General features: G+C 49.4%; 2 pseudogenes; one reads left to right on the top strand and one right to left on the bottom strand.

Annotated features, from left to right (window-relative positions):
• Nucleotides 1-264: 264 nt before the first annotated feature.
• On the bottom strand, nucleotides 265-5,420 carry LOC127911921 (methylcrotonoyl-CoA carboxylase beta chain, mitochondrial-like; annotated as a pseudogene).
• Nucleotides 5,421-5,688: 268 nt separating this feature from the next.
• LOC127911955 (G-rich sequence factor 1-like) lies at nucleotides 5,689-18,414 on the top strand (annotated as a pseudogene).
• Nucleotides 18,415-18,420: the final 6 nt, after the last annotated feature.

Genomic DNA, 18,420 nt, shown 5'->3' with positions numbered 1-18,420 from the left:
TAAGCCGCCTCCAACATTGTTGCTATTCACCTGTGCTATTCCTTACCTGTGCACTCACCTGTGCAATTCCTTACCTGTGCAATTCCTTACCTGTGCACTTACCTGTGCAATTCCTTACCTGTGCTATTCCTTACCTGTGCTATTCCTGCTGAGGAGGGCAGCCTGGTTAAGAAGACTCCATCCGGGGTTGTCTTCTTCGGTTCTCGAAGGACTCGCCTGTCTGGGAGGTTGGCTCCTCCGGGACCCACTTGCAGAGGCACACAATCACAAATCAATCCCTAGTCCCTGACCCCTGGTCCCTGACCCCCTCGTCCCTCCTGAGTCCACTATAGGAGACAACCACTGGGAGAGTGTTACATACGTACATCATTGATAGCACAGCTATCCCCATACTGCCACCAGTATAGAGAAAGAGAGGGCACTCACCCAGGTAGATACATGGCAAGTGGTTCTGCTGAGCTATCTCCTGCCTCGGAGATGCTTCTCTTCACTGTGACTGGGTAGTAGGTGCCTCCTTTCACTGTGGCGTCGTTAGCAACAATCACACACTCCACCCTGGAGGAATGTGGCAGATGACCAGTCAGAAGAGTAGATAACAATGAAAGGGCTGCTGGAACAATAAGCATTAGGTCTGAAACCCACCATCTTCCAGGACCTGTGTCTTTGGTGCTCTACAGTACTCTACAGTATTCTACAGTGTTTACAGGACTAGTGTTTACAGTACTAGTGTTTACAGTACTAGTGTTTACAGTGCTCTACAATGTTTACAGTAATCTAGTGTTCACAGTAATCAACAGTGTTTACAGTAATCTAGTGTCTACAGTACTCTACAGTGTTTACAGTAATCTAGTGTTCACAGTAATCAACAGTGTTTACAGTAATCTAGTGTTCACAGTAATCAACAGTGTTTACAGTAATCTAGTGTCTACAGTACTCTACAGTGTTTACAGTAATCTAGTGTTCACAGTAATCAACAGTGTTTACAGTAATCTAGTGTCTACAGTACTCTACAGTGTTTACAGTAATCTAGTGTTTACAGTAATCGACAGTGTTTACAGTAATCTAGTGTTTACAGTAATCGACAGTGTTTACAGTAATCGACAGTGTTTACAGTAATCGACAGTGTTTACAGTAATCGACAGTGTTTACAGTAAATCTAGTGTTTACAGTAATCTAGTGTTTACAGTAATCTAGTGTTTACAGTAATCTAGTGTTTACAGTAATCTAGTGTTTACAGTAATCTAGTGTTTACAGTAATCTACGCACCCTGAGACTCTGCCAATCCCCGTGATGATGCCTCCTGCTGGAACCTCCTCTTTTCCATAGAGCTCATATGCTGCAAACTGGGAGAATTCCAGGAACGAGACCTGCGGAGAGAAACACCGTAGGATACACACAGGAACCCTCAGACCTAGAAACGGCAAAACAAAGTGGTTGCGGAGCCTCTACAGAGGATAAATCTACAACTAGGTGTTCAAAGAATAGTCCTGTGTGTTTACCTGGGTCCAGCAGTCTGTCTATGCGTTCTTGGGGAGGAGCTTCCCTCTGAGATGTGTAGCTTTCTAGACGTTCTCCTCCACCTGGGTCAGCATTATCAGAGGCTGGTCAACAGACAGGCTGGCCAACAGACAAGCAGAAGTCAACAGACCGACTGGCCAACAGACAAGCTGGCCAACAGACAGGCAGGTCAACAGACAGGCAGGTCAACAGACAGGCTGGTCAACAGACAGGCTGGTCAACAGACAGGCTGGTCAACAGACAGGCTGGTCAACAGACAGGCAGGTCAACAGACAGGCTGGTCAACAGACAGGCAGGTCAACAGACAGGCAGGTCAACAGACAGGCAGGTCAACAGACAGGCAGGTCAACAGACAGGCTGGTCAACAGACAGGCTGGTCAACAGACAGGCTGGTCAACAGACAGGCAGGTCAACAGACAGGCAGGTCAACAGACAGGCAGGTCAACAGACAGGCAGGTCAACAGACAGGCTGGTCAACAGACAGGCTGGTCAACAGACAGGCAGGTCAACAGACAGGCAGGTCAACAGACAGGCAGGTCAACAGACAGGCAGGTCAACAGACAGGCAGGTCAACAGACAGGCTGGTCAACAGACAGGCAGGTCAACAGACAGGCAGGTCAACAGACCAGGCAGGTCAACAGACAGGCTGGTCAACAGACAGGCAGGTCAACAGACAGGCAGGTCAACAGACAGGCGGAGTCAACAGACAGGCTGGTCAACGGACAGGCTGGTCAACAGACAGGCAGGTCAACAGACAGGCAGGTCAACAGACAGGCTGGTCAGCGAACGGACAGGCTGGTCAACGAACAGGCAGGGTCAACAGACAGGCAGGTCAACAGACAGGCTGGTCAGCAGACAGGCTGGTCAACAGACAGGCAGGCAACAGACAGGCAGGTCAACAGACAGGCAGGTCAACAGACAGGCTGGTCAACAGACAGGCAGGTCAACAGACAGGCAGGTCAACAGACAGGCAGGTCAACACCACATTACTACATCTGTTCACATTCAAAATAGTTTTCACATGTGAAGGTGCCAACTTGACTTACCCAATTTGATTTTCTCCGATCTGCCTTTCAACTCATCAACAAGGACTTGCATTCGTTCATAGTTTTCCTGAAAAGATAGATATCGTCAAAATGCCATAGTGTATTAGTGTAGTGTGAGTGGGAGCTTCGGAGCAGGTTATAAACCAGGCAAGGACTAGCTAGTATCCTAGCTATTCAAAATCTCTCCTAGTCAGGCCATTCCTCTGTTGCAGCTGTCTGGGGTGTTATTAGAGAAGATACGGTTTGGCTTAGCACAGAGAATATACCCAACCTTAACTTGGCAATACTTCCTCAATTCCCAACTTGGAAGACTACTGTCACTAGAATTTTCAATCCCAACAATCCCAATGATGACAACTAATGGAGCATAAACAGTTTTAATTTAAACAGTTTTAATTTAATAAGGGAATATTTTCTAAATTCAAAACGAACCACCTGCGATTTAGGGAATTGAAGAAGTATCGCCAAGTAGTGGTGTTGTGTTTGATAACCGGAGCTACGAGGTGTGGATCCAATCAGTGTGCCGATCTGTATCGCTTTATCAGAAGCACGTGATCAATGACATCCGAAGCTTTGTTTCGTCGAACAAACACTTGGTTTGATATTGGTTTAGTTTACTTATCTCCCATGACGGCCTACCCCGGTTAAACCCGGGCAACGTTGAGCCTAGTTAAATAAAAGGTTGAATTTAATAAAAAAAAATGTAAAACAGATGAGCATCATGGCAGCAAGCCTAGGTGGATCCCATCCACACTAAAACTTCAGGTTTTTGGGATTTTGCCTTCAAAATAAAAGTCTGCGGTAAAACGCTTTGTATATTATTCTTAATCCATATTTTTTCGCAGCTTTGCATAGTGGAGAACGTTGGAATTATGTTAAATAATATTTATAGCTACATTGGGGAAGAAATGTATACCGAAAGTGAATTACTACTTTAGATAAGATAAAGAATATTATAAGGCGGAGCACATTGAGGAATGGTTGGAGCTTTAATGAATGTCAAGAACATAATAGCCAACTGATTGTACGGTTCCTGTATTTACTGGTGTTATTGTTCACGGAACAATTTTGAAATGTAACGTCATTCTACTGACAATGTTTGTCTATGGAGATTCCATGGCTGTGTGCTCGATTTTATACACCTTGTCAGCAACGGGTGTGGCCGAAATAGCCAAATCCACTCATTTGAAAAGGGTGTCCACATAGTTCACACACTATATATAACTACGTAACTTCGTGTTCAAACTCACCTGTTTTGTATTCTAGGGACTCTAGTGAGTAGAACCTAGTGTTATGGAAAATCCCTTATTTTCCATGTACAATGCAATATTTATACAATATAGTGTCCGGGCACCCTACTGTTTGACCACAGTTAAAGGCCACCAACATTCTGTATTATAATAATATAATAATAATAATAATAATAATAATAATATAAATAATAATAATAATAATATAAATAATATAAATAATAATAATATATATATGTATTATTCAGAGCCCTGTCACCATATATATATCCATTCTACAGACCCTATTGAGTCACTCCCTACATTACTTTTATTGCGTCACCTAGAAACATTTTTTTTTGCTCTATAAACCAAGATTATGTATTTTATAAACAGTGATTTGCATTGGGGTCATTTGTTTTGACCTTGGAACATGTTTTAAACCCCAACTTGTATGCGAATGTAACTTTAAAACGAATAACTGTTGATGTTAAATACACTTTTCTTCATATTATTATTGTTTTGAGTAAATACACGTTATTATCTGGGGGACTTTTAATTTGAAATATTTCCGAAATTCCATGACCCGGAAGTACTTTTTTAAAACGTTGCTGAGGAGACGCTGTGTGACCAAAAGCATTTGCCCTTCTCAATGGCTGGTCAACGTTAGCAAGCAAGCTAGCCCTGGTTAATTACAGTACATGTTAGCAAGCTAGCTAGCCCTGGTTAATTACAGTACATGTGAGCTAGCTGGTGGTACAGGGGGTTGAAACGCATAATGTAAGCAAATGACAATAAGCCAGCTAATTTAGCTGGAGAGCATTACTACACTTATTGAGAGTAAGTCAGTTCAAGGGCAGTCCGAGCTAGCAGCGTCTCCGTGATACCCTTTCCCCTCACCACCACCTTCACCTCCTCCTCCTCCTCCACCACCTTCCCCTCCTCCTTCCCCTCCTCCCACCACCCCTCTCCTCCTCCACCCCACCTCCCTCCTCCTCCACCACCTTCCCTCTTCATCCACCTTCACCTCCTCCTCCTCCACCACCACCTCCTCCTCCTCCACCACCTTCCCCTCATTCACCCACTTTCCCTCTTTTTTTTTTTTCCACCTACCGTAAACTCCGCGGACTGTGTGTCAGGCTGTGTACCGACGGCTGCGACTCTGTCACCCGTGGTAAAGTCGTGTTGTTGCTACTGGCAATCCTCTGCAACGGAGCAAGGTCAGCCATGGCCTGAAAGTCTGAAGAAGCATGTTTTTGACAGCCAGCTAGCTAACCACCCTAGTTAGCAAACCTGCAGAGATATTTGTTGTTGTTCGACCCACAAAGCATTGATCAACCAAAGTATGTTAATGTATCGCCGCCTACTGGACGGGAGTGGGAAAATACATCTAAACACGGGGGAAAATGTAACAAAACCACTAACAAATTCATTGACCAAAACAAATAACATTTCAATCCTTGCCAATTTAATTTGTATGTATTCTTATTCTTCTCCCTGACATATTAATTATTTTTCCTGTTGTGTTTTGAGGAGGACGTACATGAACCAGGGACAGTCCCGTATTTTGACCCCATGGTTTCCTCGGAGCTCCACTAGAACATGTCGTGAGTCCTCCGAGAACCATCAGACGGCGATGTTTCTATATTCCACAACGCTGCTGGATAAATACTCCTCTTGTTGACTATAATTCACTTTGACCTTTTTGACGAACTGCTGTCCTTGGGCAACGTGAGTTTTCTTGGTAAAGAGGAGCCTACATATGCGGCACCTGTCAATGTATTTAAGTGTTTGCAAGGCTCAATAAATAACTACGGTAAAAGTGTTTTTTCCGTGGGGTTTGTACATCTGTCAAACCGGTTCGTCATATTGAAAAAATCGTAGCATTGCGCAGTAACAGGTTTGATAAGATGTCTGGGAACTGTAGGCCCTTGCTGTTAGCGTTAAGTCGCTCTGTGGTGGGAGACAGGTCTCCAAGAGCGTATTGTCGCAGAGTAGTGCCCAGGGACCAGAACAGTAGCGGAGAGATGTGGCCGTCCGCAGTTCCATCACCATTGGACCGCCGCACTGAAACCCCGGTATCACAGCCTCTCCGCAGTGCAGTCCCAACTCGGGCTACACTCAGAGGTTAGTGTCTGTGTGCCGCTCTTTTGTATGAAAAGGTATCCTGCTGTCAATCCATTTTATAATGGTAGAAATCTAGATTTGAATGTTCTAACTTAACGGTATGTGTATTAGTCAGGAGCCCCCTTCAAAGATGATGACTACCCACCTCTACCCAGACTACAACTCTGACCCAGGACCGGAGAAGAAGGAGGTGTTTATCATCAGAGCTAAAGGACTTCCATGGTCCTGTACCACAGACGATCTCATTCAGTTCTTCTCTGGTAAGCCCTCCATACACCTCCTGTTAAGAACATGCTGATAAACCTCCAGGGTCCAGTTTCCCAGACACAGATTAAACCAGTCCTAGACAGAACTGCCGTTTCAGTGGAGGATGTTTTTCTCCAGGACAAGGCTTAATTGTATTTGATTTATTCCTGTTCCCCCCACCGTCCTCCTGACTGTCATCCTGTCATCCCCCACCGTCCTCCTGACTGTCATCCCCCACCGTCCTCCTGACTGTCATCCCCACCGTCCTCCTGACTGTTACCCCCACTGTCCTCCTGACTGTTATCCTGTCATCCCCCACCGTCCTCCTGGCTGTTATCCTGTCATCCCCCCACCGTCTCCTGACTGTCATCCCCCCACCGTCCTCCTGACTGTAATCCTGTTACCCCCCACCGTCCTCCTGACTGTTATCCTGTCATCCCCACCGTCCTCCTGACTGTCATCCCCACCGTCCTCCTGACTGTTACCCCCCACCGTCCTCCTGACTGTCATCCCCCGTCCTCCTGACTGTTATCCTGTTATCCCCCACCGTCCTCCTGACTGTCATCCCCACCGATCCTCCTGACTGTAATCCTGTTATCCCCCACTGTCCTCCTGACTGTTTACCCCCACCGTCCTCCTGACTGTCATCCCCCACCGTCCTCCTGACTGTCATCCCCCCACCCGTCCTCCTGACTGTCATCCCCACCGTCCTCCTGACTGTCATCCCCCACCGCCCTCCTGACTGTCATCCCCCCACCCCGTCCTCCTGACTGTCATCCCCCACCGTCCTCCTGACTGTCATCCCCCACGATCCTCCTGACTGTCATCCCCCCACCGTCCTCCTGACTGTTATCCTGTCATCCCCACCGTCCTCCTGACTGTCATCCCCACCGTCCTCCTGACTGTTATCCTGTCATCCCCCACCGTCCTCCTGACTGTCATCCCCCACCGTCCTCCTGACTCTTTGCCCCCACCGTCCTCCTGACTGTCATCCCCACGTCCTCCTGACTGTTATCCTGTTATCCCCCACCGTCCTCCTGACTGTCATCCCCACCGTCCTCCTGACTGTCCTCCTGACTGTTACCCCCCACCGCCCTCCTGACTGTCATCCCCACCGTCCTCCTGACTGTCATCCCCACCGTCCTCCTGACTGTCATCCCCCACCGTCCTCCTGACTGTCATCCCCACCGTCCTCCTGACTGTCATCCCCCACCGTCCTCCTGACTGTCCTCTTGACTGTCACCCCACCGTCCTCTTGACTGTCATCCCCCACCGTCCTCTGACTGTCATCCCCCACCGTCCTCCTGACTGTCATCCCCCACCGTCCTCCTGACTATCATCCCCCACCGTCCTCCTGACTGTCATCCCCACCGTCCTCCTGACTGTCATCCCCACCGTCCTCCTGACTGTCATCCCCCACCGTCCTCCTGACTGTCATCCCCCCACCGTCCTCCTGACTGTCACCCCCCACCGTCCTCCTGACTGTCACCCCCCACCGTCCTCTGACTGTCATCCCCACCGTCCTCCTGACTGTCATCCCCACCGTCCTCCTGACTGTCATCCCCACCGTCCTCCTGACTGTCATCCCCCACCGTCCTCCTGACTGTCATCCCCCACCGTCCTCCTGACTGTCATCCCCACCGTCCTTCCTGACTGTCATCCCCACTGCCCTCCTGACTGTCATCCCCACCGTCCTTCCTGACTGTCATCCCCACCGTCCTCCTGATTGTCATCCCCCACCGTCCCCTCCTGACTGTCCCCCCACCGTCCCTCCTGATTTGTCACCCCCCACCGTCCTCCTGACTGTCACCCCCCACCGTCCTCCTGACTGTCACCCCCCACCGTCCTCCTGACTGTCACCCCCCACCGTCCTCCTGACTGTCACCCCCCACCGTCCTCCTGACTGTCACCCCCCACCGTCCTCCTGACTGTCACCCCCCACCGTCCTCCTGACTGTCACCCCCCACCGTCCTCCTGACTGTCACCCCCCACCGTCCTCCTGACTGTCATCCCCACCGTCCTCCTGACTGTCATCCCCCACCATCCTCCTGACTGTAATCCTGTTATCCCCCACCGTCCTCCTGACTGTCATCCCCACCGTCCTCCTGACTGTCATCCCCTGTTAGAAACACTCAGATGTTGGTTTAATAGGTAGGTGTCCTCTCACTGTCCAGAGTGCCGTGTGCGTGACGGTGTGAAGGGGATCCACCTCACAGTGAACCGGGACGGGAAGCCCAACGGCCAGGCCTTTATAGAGCTGGAGCATGAAGAGGACGTCAGCAAGGCCCTGGAGAAACACAGACAGTACCTGGGACCACGCTATGTAGAAGGTACTACAGACAGACAGTACCAGGCTATATAGAAGGTACTACAGACAGACAGTACCAGGCTATATAGAAGGTACTACAGACAGACAGTACCAGGCTATATAGAAGGTACTACAGACAGACAGACAGTACCAGGCTATATAGAAGGTACTACAGACAGACAATACCACGCTATGTAGAAGGTACTACAGACAGACAGTACCAGGCTATATAGAAGGTACTACAGACAGTACCTGGGTCCACGCTATGTAGAAGGTACTACAGACAGACAGTACCAGGCTATGTAGAAGGTACTACAGACAGACAGTACCAGGCTATGTAGAAGGTACTACAGACAGACAATACCACGCTATGTAGAAGGTACTACAGACAGACAGTACCAGGCTATATAGAAGGTACTACAGACAGACAGTACCAGGCTATATAGAAGGTACTACAGACAGACAATACCACGCTATGTAGAAGGTACTACAGACAGACAGTACCAGGCTATATAGAAGGTACTACAGACAGTACCTGGGTCCACGCTATGTAGAAGGTACTACAGACAGACAGTACCAGGCTATGTAGAAGGTACTACAGACAGACAGTACCAGGCTATGTAGAAGGTACTACAGACAGACAGTACCAGGCTATGTAGAAGGTACTACAGACAGACAGTACCAGGCTATGTAGAAGGTACTACAGACACAGTACCAGGCTATGTAGAAGGTACTACAGACAGACAGTACCAGGCTATGTAGAAGGTACTACAGACGGACAGTACCTGGGACCACGCTATGTAGAAGGTACTACAGACAGACAGTACCAGGCTATATTGAAGGTACTACAGACACAGTACCTGGCTATGTAGAAGGTACTACAGACAGACAGTACCAGGCTATGTAGAAGGTACTACAGACAGACAGTACCAGGCTATGTAGAAGGTACTACAGACAGACAGTACCAGGCTATATTGAAGGTACTACAGACAGACAGTACCAGGCTATGTAGAAGGTACTACAGACAGACAGTACCAGGCTATGTAGAAGGTACTACAGACAGACAGTACCAGGCTATGTACAAGGTACTACAGACAGACAGTACCAGGCTATATTGAAGGTACTACAGACAGACAGTACCAGGCTATATAGAAGGTACTACAGACAGACAGTACCAGGCTATATAGAAGGTACTACAGACAGACAATACCACGCTATGTAGAAGGTACTACAGACAGACAGTACCAGGCTATATAGAAGGTACTACAGACAGTACCTGGGTCCACGCTATGTAGAAGGTACTACAGACAGACAGTACCAGGCTATGTAGAAGGTACTACAGACAGACAGTACCAGGCTATGTAGAAGGTACTACAGACAGACAGTACCAGGCTATGTAGAAGGTACTACAGACACAGTACCAGGCTATGTAGAAGGTACTACAGACAGACAGTACCAGGCTATGTAGAAGGTACTACAGACGGACAGTACCTGGGACCAGGCTATGTAGAAGGTACTACAGACAGACAGTACCAGGCTATATTGAAGGTACTACAGACACAGTACCTGGCTATGTAGAAGGTACTACAGACAGACAGTACCAGGCTATGTAGAAGGTACTACAGACAGACAGTACCAGGCTATGTAGAAGGTACTACAGACAGACAGTACCAGGCTATATTGAAGGTACTACAGACAGACAGTACCAGGCTATGTAGAAGGTACTACAGACAGACTCTCCACTCTGTGTCCTCTCTTCTCCAACTCTCCACTCTGTGACCTCTCTTCTCCTACTTCTCCACTCTGTGTCCCTCTCTCTTCTCCTACTCTCCACTCTGTGTCCTCTCTCTTCTCCAACTCTCCACACTGTGTCCCCTCTCTCTTCTCCTGTCTCTCCACACTGTGTCCCTCTCTCTTCTCCAACTCTCCACTCTGTGTCCCTCTCTTCTCCAACTCTCCACTCTGTGTCCCTCTCTTCTCCAACTCTCCACTCTGTGTCCTCTCTCTTCTCCAACTCTCCACTCTGTGTCCCTCTCTCTTCTCCAACTCTCCACTCTGTGTCCCTCTCTCTTCTCCAACTCTCCACTCTGTGTCCCCTCTCTTCTCCAACTCTCCACTCTGTGTCCCCTCTCTTCTCCAACTCTCCACTCTGTGTCCCCTCTCTTTTCAAACTCTCCACACTGTGTCCCTCTCTTCTCCAACTCTCCACTCTCTGTCCCTCTCTCTTCTCCAACTCTCCACACTGTGTCCCTCTCTTCTCCAACTCTCCACACTGTGTCCCTCTCTTCTCCAACTCTCCACTCTGTGTCCCTCTCTCTTCTCCAACTCTCCACTCTGTGTCCCTCTCTTCTCCAACTCTCCACTCTGTGTCCCTCTCTTCTCCAACTCTCCACTCTGTGTCCCTCTCTTCTCCAACTCTCCACTCTGTGTCCCTCTCTTCTCCAACTCTCCACTCTGTGTCCCTCTCTTCTCCAACTCTCCACTCTGTGTCCTCTCTTCTCCAACTCTCCACTCTGTGTCCCTCTCTCTTCTCCAACTCTCCACTCTGTGTCTCTCTTCTCCAACTCTCCACTCTGTGTCTCTCTCTTCTCCAACTCTCCACTCTGTGTCCCTCTCTCTTCTCCAACTCTCCACTCTCTGTCCCTCTCTCTTCTCCAACTCTCCACACTGTGTCCCTCTCTTCTCCAACTCTCCACTCTGTGTTCCTCTCTTCTCCAACTCTCCACTCTGTGTCCTCTTCTCCAACTCTCCACTCTGTGTCCTCTCTCTTCTCCAACTCTCCACTCTGTGTCCCTCTCTTCTCCAACTCTTCACACTGTGTCCTCTCTTCTCCAACTCTCCACTCTGTGTCCCTCTCTTCTCAAACTCTTCACACTGTGTCCCCTCTCTTCTCAAACTCTTCACACTGTGTCTCTCTCTCTTCTCCAACTCTCCACTCTGTCTCTCTCTTCTCCAACTCCACTCTGTGTCCCTCTCTTCTCCAACTCTCCACTCTGTCTCTCTCTTCTCCAACTCCACTCTGTGTCCCTCTCTTCTCCAACGCTTCACACTGTGTCCCCTCTTCTCCAACTCTCCACTCTGTGTCCCCTCTCTTCTCCAACCTACTGAGTATATACATTTGTGGACATTGGACAATAAAGTAATATTTTTCTTCTCTTCAACAACCTCCTCCAGTGTTTGAGGTGACCAACAGCGATGCGGAGGCCATCTTGAAGAAGTCAGTTCAGCTCCCAGCCAGAGACGGAGTGGTACGGATCAGAGGTCTCCCCTACAGCTGCACCGAGACTGACGTCATGCTCTTCTTCTCTGGTAGGACCCTTAACGGGCCTCGTTTACCCCTCTGCCTCAACGGGCCCCGTTTACCACTGCCTCTGCCCCAACAAGCCCCGTTTACCACCCTCTGCCCCAACAAGCCCCGTTTACCACCCTCTGCCCCAACAAGCCCGATTTATCACTCCCTCTGCCTCAACGGGCCCCGTTTACCACCTCTGCCTCAACGGGCCCTTTTACCACCCTCTGCCCCAACAAGCCCGTTTACCACCCCTCTGCCCAACAAGCCCCGTTTACCACCCCTCTGCCTCAACGGGCCCCGTTTACACCTTCTGCCCTAACGGGCCCCGTTTACCACCTTTCTGCCCCAACGGGCCCCGTTTACCACCCTCTGCCCCAACAAGCCCCGTTTACCACCCTCTGCCTCAACAAGCCCCGTTTACCACCTCTGCCCTAACGGGCCGCTGAACAGGCCCCGTTTACCACCCTCTGCCTCAACGGGCCCCATTTACCACCCTTTCTGCTCTCAACGGGCCCCGTTTACCACCCTCTGCCCCAACAAGCCCCGTTTACCACCTCTGCCCCAACAAGCCCCGTTTACCACCCCTCTGCCCCAACAAGCCCCGTTTACCACCCCTCTGCCCCAACGGGCCGCTGAACAGGCCCCGTTTACCACCCTCTGCCCCAACAAGCCCCGTTTACCACACTCTGCCCCAACAAGCCCTGTTTACTACACTCTGTCCCAACAAGCCCCGTTTACTACACTCTGCCCCAACAAGCCCCGTTTACCACACTCTGCCCCAACAAGCCCCGTTTACCACACTCTGCCCCCAACAAGCCCCGCTTACCACACTCTGCCCCAACAAGCCCCGTTTACCACCTCTGCCCCAACAAGCCCCGTTTACCAGCCTCTGCCCTAACAAGCCCATTTTCACCCTCTGCCCCAACAAGCCCCGTTTACCACTCCTCTGCCCCAACAAGCCCCGTTTACCAGCCTCTGCCCCAACAAGCCCCGTTTACCAGCCTCTGCCCTAACGGGCCCCGTTTACCAGCCTCTGCCCCAACAAGCCCCGTTTACCAGCCTCTGCCCCAACAAGCCCCGCTTTTACCAGCCTCTGCCTCAACAAGCCCCGTTTACCAACCTCTGCCTCAACAAGCCCCGTTTACCAACCTCTGCCTCAACGGGCCCCGTTTACCACCCTCTGCCCCAACAAGCCCCGTTTACCACCCTCTGCCCCAACGGGCCCCGTTTACCACCCTCTGCCCCAACGGGCCCCGTTTACCACCCTCTGCCCCAACGGGCCCCGTTTACCACCCTCTGCCCCAACGGGCCCCGTTTACCACCCTCTGCCCCAACGGGCCCCGTTTACCAGCCTCTGCCCCAACGGGCCCCGTTTACCAGCCTCTGCCCCAACGGGCCCCGTTTACCAGCCTCTGCCCCAACGGGCCCCGTTTACCAGCCTCTGCCCCAACGGGCCCCGTTTACCAGCCTCTGCCCCAACGGGCCCCGTTTACCAGCCTCTGCCCCAACGGGCCCCGTTTACCAGCCTCTGCCCCAACAAGCCCCGTTTACCAGCCTCTGCCCTAACGGGCCCCGCTTACCAGCCTCTGCCCCAACAAGCCCGCTTACCAGCCTCTGCCCCAACAAGCCCCGTTTACCACTCCTCTCTGCCCTAACGGGCCGTTTACCACCCTCTGCCCCAACGGGCCCCGTTTACCACCCTCTGCCCCAACGGGCCCCGTTTACCACCTCTGCCCTAACGGGCCCCGTTTACTACCCCTCTGCCCTAACGGGCCCCGTTTTACCACCTTCTGCCCTAACGGGCCCCGTTACCACCTCTGCCCTGCTAACGGGCCCCGTTTTACCAGCCTCTGCCCCAGCGGGCCCCGTTTACCAGCTCTCTGCCCCAACGGGCCCCGTTTACCACCTCTGCCCCAACGGGCCCCGTTACCACCCTCTGCCCCAACGGGCCCCGTTTACCACCTCTGCCCCAACGGGCCCCGTTTACCACCTCTGCCCCAACAGGCCCTGTTTACCAGCCTCTGCCCTAACGGGCCCCGTTTACCACCCTCTGCCCTAACAGGCCCTGTTTACCAGCCTCTACTTTAACAGATTTAGTTTGATAACAGAACACACACGTGGTTGTTGTGTCCCTCCTCGTTGGGTTTCATACCATAAGGGCTGTAGACAACTCTTCTTGTAGGGCATGTCAATCATAAGAGGGGTTTCAGCACATCAGATGTTATTGGTCCATATTTAGCAGATGTTATTGGTCCATATTTAACAGATGTTATTGGTCCATATTTAACAGATGTTATTGGTCCATATTTAACAGATGTTATTGGTCCATATTTAGCAGATGTTATTGGTCCATACAAATATTTAACAGATGTTATTGGTCCATATTTATCAGATGTTATTGGTCCATATTTAACAGATGTTATTGGTCCATATTTAACAGATGTTATTGGTCCATATTTAACAGATGTTATTGGTCCATATTTAACAGATGTTATTGGTCCATATTTAACAGATGTTATTGGTCCATATTTAACAGATGTTATCGTCACATATTTAACAGATGTTATTGGTCCATATTTAACAGATGTTATTGGTCCATATTTAACAGATGTTATTGGTCCATATTTAACAGATGTTATTGGTCCATATTTAACAGATGTTATTGGTCCATATTTAACAGATGTTATTGGTCCATATTTAGCAGATGTTATTGGTCCATATTTATCAGATGTTATTGGTCCATATTTATCAGATGTTATCGTCACATATTTAACAGATGTTATTGGTCCATATTTAACAGATGTTATTGGTCACATATTTAACAGATGTTATTGGTCACATATTTAACAGATGTTATTGGTCCATATTTAACGGATGTTATTGGTCCATATTTAACGGATGTTATTGGTCCATATTTAACAGATGTTATTGGTCCATATTTAACAGATGTTATTGGTCCATATTTAACAGATGTTATCGTCACATATTTAACAGATGTTATTGGTCCATATTTAACAGATGTTATTGGTCCATATTTAACAGATGTTATTGGTCCATATTTAACAGATGTTATTGGTCCATATTTAACAGATGTTATTGGTCCATATTTATCAGATGTTATCACGTCACATATTTAACAGATGTTATTGGTCCATATTTATCAGATGTTATTGGTCCATATTTATCAGATGTTATCACATATTTAACAGATGTTATTGGTCCATATTTAACAGATGTTATTGGTCCATATTTAACAGATGTTATTGGTCCATATTTAACAGATGTTATTGGTCCATATTTAACAGATGTTATTGGTCACATATTTAACAGATGTTATTGGTCACATATTTAGCAGATGTTATTGGTCCATATTTAACAGATGTTATTGGTCACATATTTAACAGATGTTATTGGTCCATATTTAGCAGATGTTATTGGTCCATATTTAACAGATGTTATTGGTCCATATTTAACAGATGTTATTGGTCCATATTTAACAGATGTTATTGGTCCATATTTAGCAGATGTTATTGGTCCATACAAATATTTAACAGATGTTATTGGTCCATATTTAACAGATGTTATTGGTCCATATTTAACAGATGTTATTACAGGTGTAACTATATGCTTGTGATCCTAGCTCCGACAGTGCAGTAATATCTAACAATACACAAGAATACACACATGTAAAGTATCACAATATAATGACTCCAGTATGGAACCAGGCTAACCAGTATAGAACAAGGCTAACCAGTATGGAACCAGGCTAACCAGTATGGAACCAGGCTAACCAGTATGGAACCAGGCTAACCAGTATGGAACCAGGCTAACCAGTATGGAACCAGGCTAACCAGTATGGAACCAGGCTAACCAGTATGGAACCAGGCTAACCAGTATAGAACCAGGCTAACCAGTATGGAACCAGGCTAACCAGTATGGAACCAGGCTAACCAGTATGGAACCAGGCTAACCAGTGTGGAACCAGGCTAACCAGTATAGAACCAGGCTAACCAGTATAGAACCAGGCTAACCAGTATGGAACCAGGCTATCATGTCCCAAGGCATAAAGCTGCTGGTCTTTACAGGTCTGGATGTGACGGAGGACGGGGTGACTCTAGTGACAGACCACAGAGGAAGGAACTCAGGGGAGGCCTATGTCCAGTTCCTGTCCCAGGAGCATGCTGACGAGGCCCTGACCAGAGACAGAGAGGTCATCGGAAACCGGTAGGAGCACTCATACCTTCGACCCACTGGAGTTGATTTCTGCTGAAATCTAATGGGCATATAATACAACACGTTTAATCTAGAGCTACAGTGAGTGGACACCTGCTGCTCCAACATTGAGTTTAATCTAGAGCTACAGTGAGTGGACACCTGCTCCTCCAACATCTCATTAATATGGAATCTCCATCAACATCTCTGAGTTTAATCTAGAGCTACAGTGAGTGGACACCTGCTCCTCCAACATCTCATTAATATGGACTTGGTCCCTCCTTTGTTTTTGGGATCCCGAGTGGCACAGCGGGTCTAAGGCATCTGCATCTCAGTGCGTCACTACAGTCCCTGGTTTGAATCCAGGCTGTGTCACATCCGGCCGTGATTGGGAGTCCCATGGGGCGGTGCACAATTGGTCTAGCGTTTTAGGCTTTGGCCGTCATTGTAATAAGAATTTGTTCTTAACTGACTTGCCTAATTAAATAAAGGTAAAATAGCTTAGTGCCATACATTATGGATCAAATGCCTTTTTTCATAATTTCGATCTTGTCTCATTGCTGCAACTCCCCAACGGGCTCGGGAGGTGAAGGTCGAGTTATGCGTCCTCGGAAACAACATGACCTGCCAAACCGCGCTTCTAACACCTGCTCGCTTAACCCGTAAGTCAGCCGCACCAATGTGTCAGAGGAAACCCTGTTCAACTGACAACCGCAGTCAGCCTGCAGGCGCCCGGCCCGCCACAAGGAGTCGCTAGAGCGTAATGAGCCAAGTAAGGCCAAACCCTTCCCTAATCCAGACCATGCTGGGCCAAACCTTCCCTAATCCAGACCATGCTGGGCCAACCCCTCCCCTAATCCAGACCACGCTGGGCCAAACCTCCCTAATCCAGTCCACGCTGGGCCAAACCCTCCCTAATCCAGACAACGCTGGGCCAAACCTCCCTAATCCAGACAACGCTGGGCCAAACCCTCCTTAATCCCAGACAACGCTGGGCCAACCTCCCTAATCCAGACAACGCTGGGCCAAAACCCTCCCCTAATCCAGACAACGCTGGGCCAGCCCCTCCCTAATCCAGACAACGCTGGGCCAAACCCTCCCCTAATCCAGACAACGCTGGGCCAACCCTCCTAATCCAGACAACGCTGGGCCAACCCTCCCCTAATCCAGACAACGCTGGGCCAACTCCTCCCCTAATCCAGACAACGCTGGGCCAACTCCTCCCCTAATCCAGACAACGCTGGCCAACCCCTCCTAATCCAGACAACGCTGGGCCAAACCCTCCTCTAATCCAGACAACGCTGGCCAAACCTCCCCTAATCCAGACAACGCTGGCCAAACCCTCCCTAATCCAGACAACGCTGGCCAAACCCTCCCCTAATCCAGACAACGCTGGGCCAAACCCTCCCTAATCCAGACAACGCTGGGCCAAACCCTCCCCTAATCCAGACAACGGCCAACCCCCCCTAATCCAGACAACGCTGGGCCAACCCTCCCTAATCCAGACAACGCTGGGTCAAACCCTCCCTAATCCAGACAACGCTGGGCCAAACCCTCCCTAATCCAGACAACGCTGGGCCAAGCCCTCCCTAATCCAGACAACGCTGGGCCAAACCTCCCCTAATCCAGACAACGCTGGGCCAAACCCTCCTTAATCCAGACAACGCTGGGCCAAACCCTCCCCTAATCCAGACAACGCTGGGCCAACTCCCTCCCTAATCCAGACACGCTGGGCCAACCCTCCCCTAATCCAGACAACGCTGGGCCAACCCCTCCCTAATCCAGACAACGCTGGGCCAACCCTCCCTAATCCAGACAACGCTGGGCCAACCTCCCCTAATCCAGACAACGCTGGCCAACCCCCTCCCCTAATCCAGACAACGCTGGGCCAACCCCTCCCTAATCCAGACAACGCTGGGCCAACCTCCCCTAATCCAGACAACGCTGGGCCACCCCTCCCTAATCCAGACAACGCTAGGCCAAACCCTCCTAATCCAGACAACTCTGGGCTAATTGTGTACCCACTATGGGACTACCGATCACGGCCGGTAATGACACAGCCTGGGATCACCCCCCTCACAGCTTTAAGCTTTTAAATGGATTAGTTTTGAACACTTTCTTGTGTAAAGTCCATTTGTAAGTCGATCTGGATAAGAGCGTCTGCTAAATGACTTAAATGTAAATGTTAAATGTTTATCAATAAACCACATTCAGTTCAGAGCTGACTGTCTACTATGCTTTATATATTTTCCGACCGTGACCTTTACCCATGATCCTGTCTTGACCGTGTCCTGACTGTGTGACTGGGTCACCAGGTACATCGAGGTGTTCCCAGTAGGAGGAGGAGTGAGATCGGAGGTCGGAAGAGGACAGAGTCTGTTGAAGAGGGCAGAAACTCCAGACAGACAACCACACAGACCTGCAGCACAGCCTCCTAGACAT

The sequence above is a fragment of the Oncorhynchus keta genome, chromosome 25 (genome assembly GCF_023373465.1).
Source record: "Oncorhynchus keta strain PuntledgeMale-10-30-2019 chromosome 25, Oket_V2, whole genome shotgun sequence".
In the NCBI taxonomy this organism is placed as follows: domain Eukaryota; kingdom Metazoa; phylum Chordata; class Actinopteri; order Salmoniformes; family Salmonidae; genus Oncorhynchus; species Oncorhynchus keta.
This window is presented reverse-complemented; position numbering and strand designations above follow the sequence as displayed.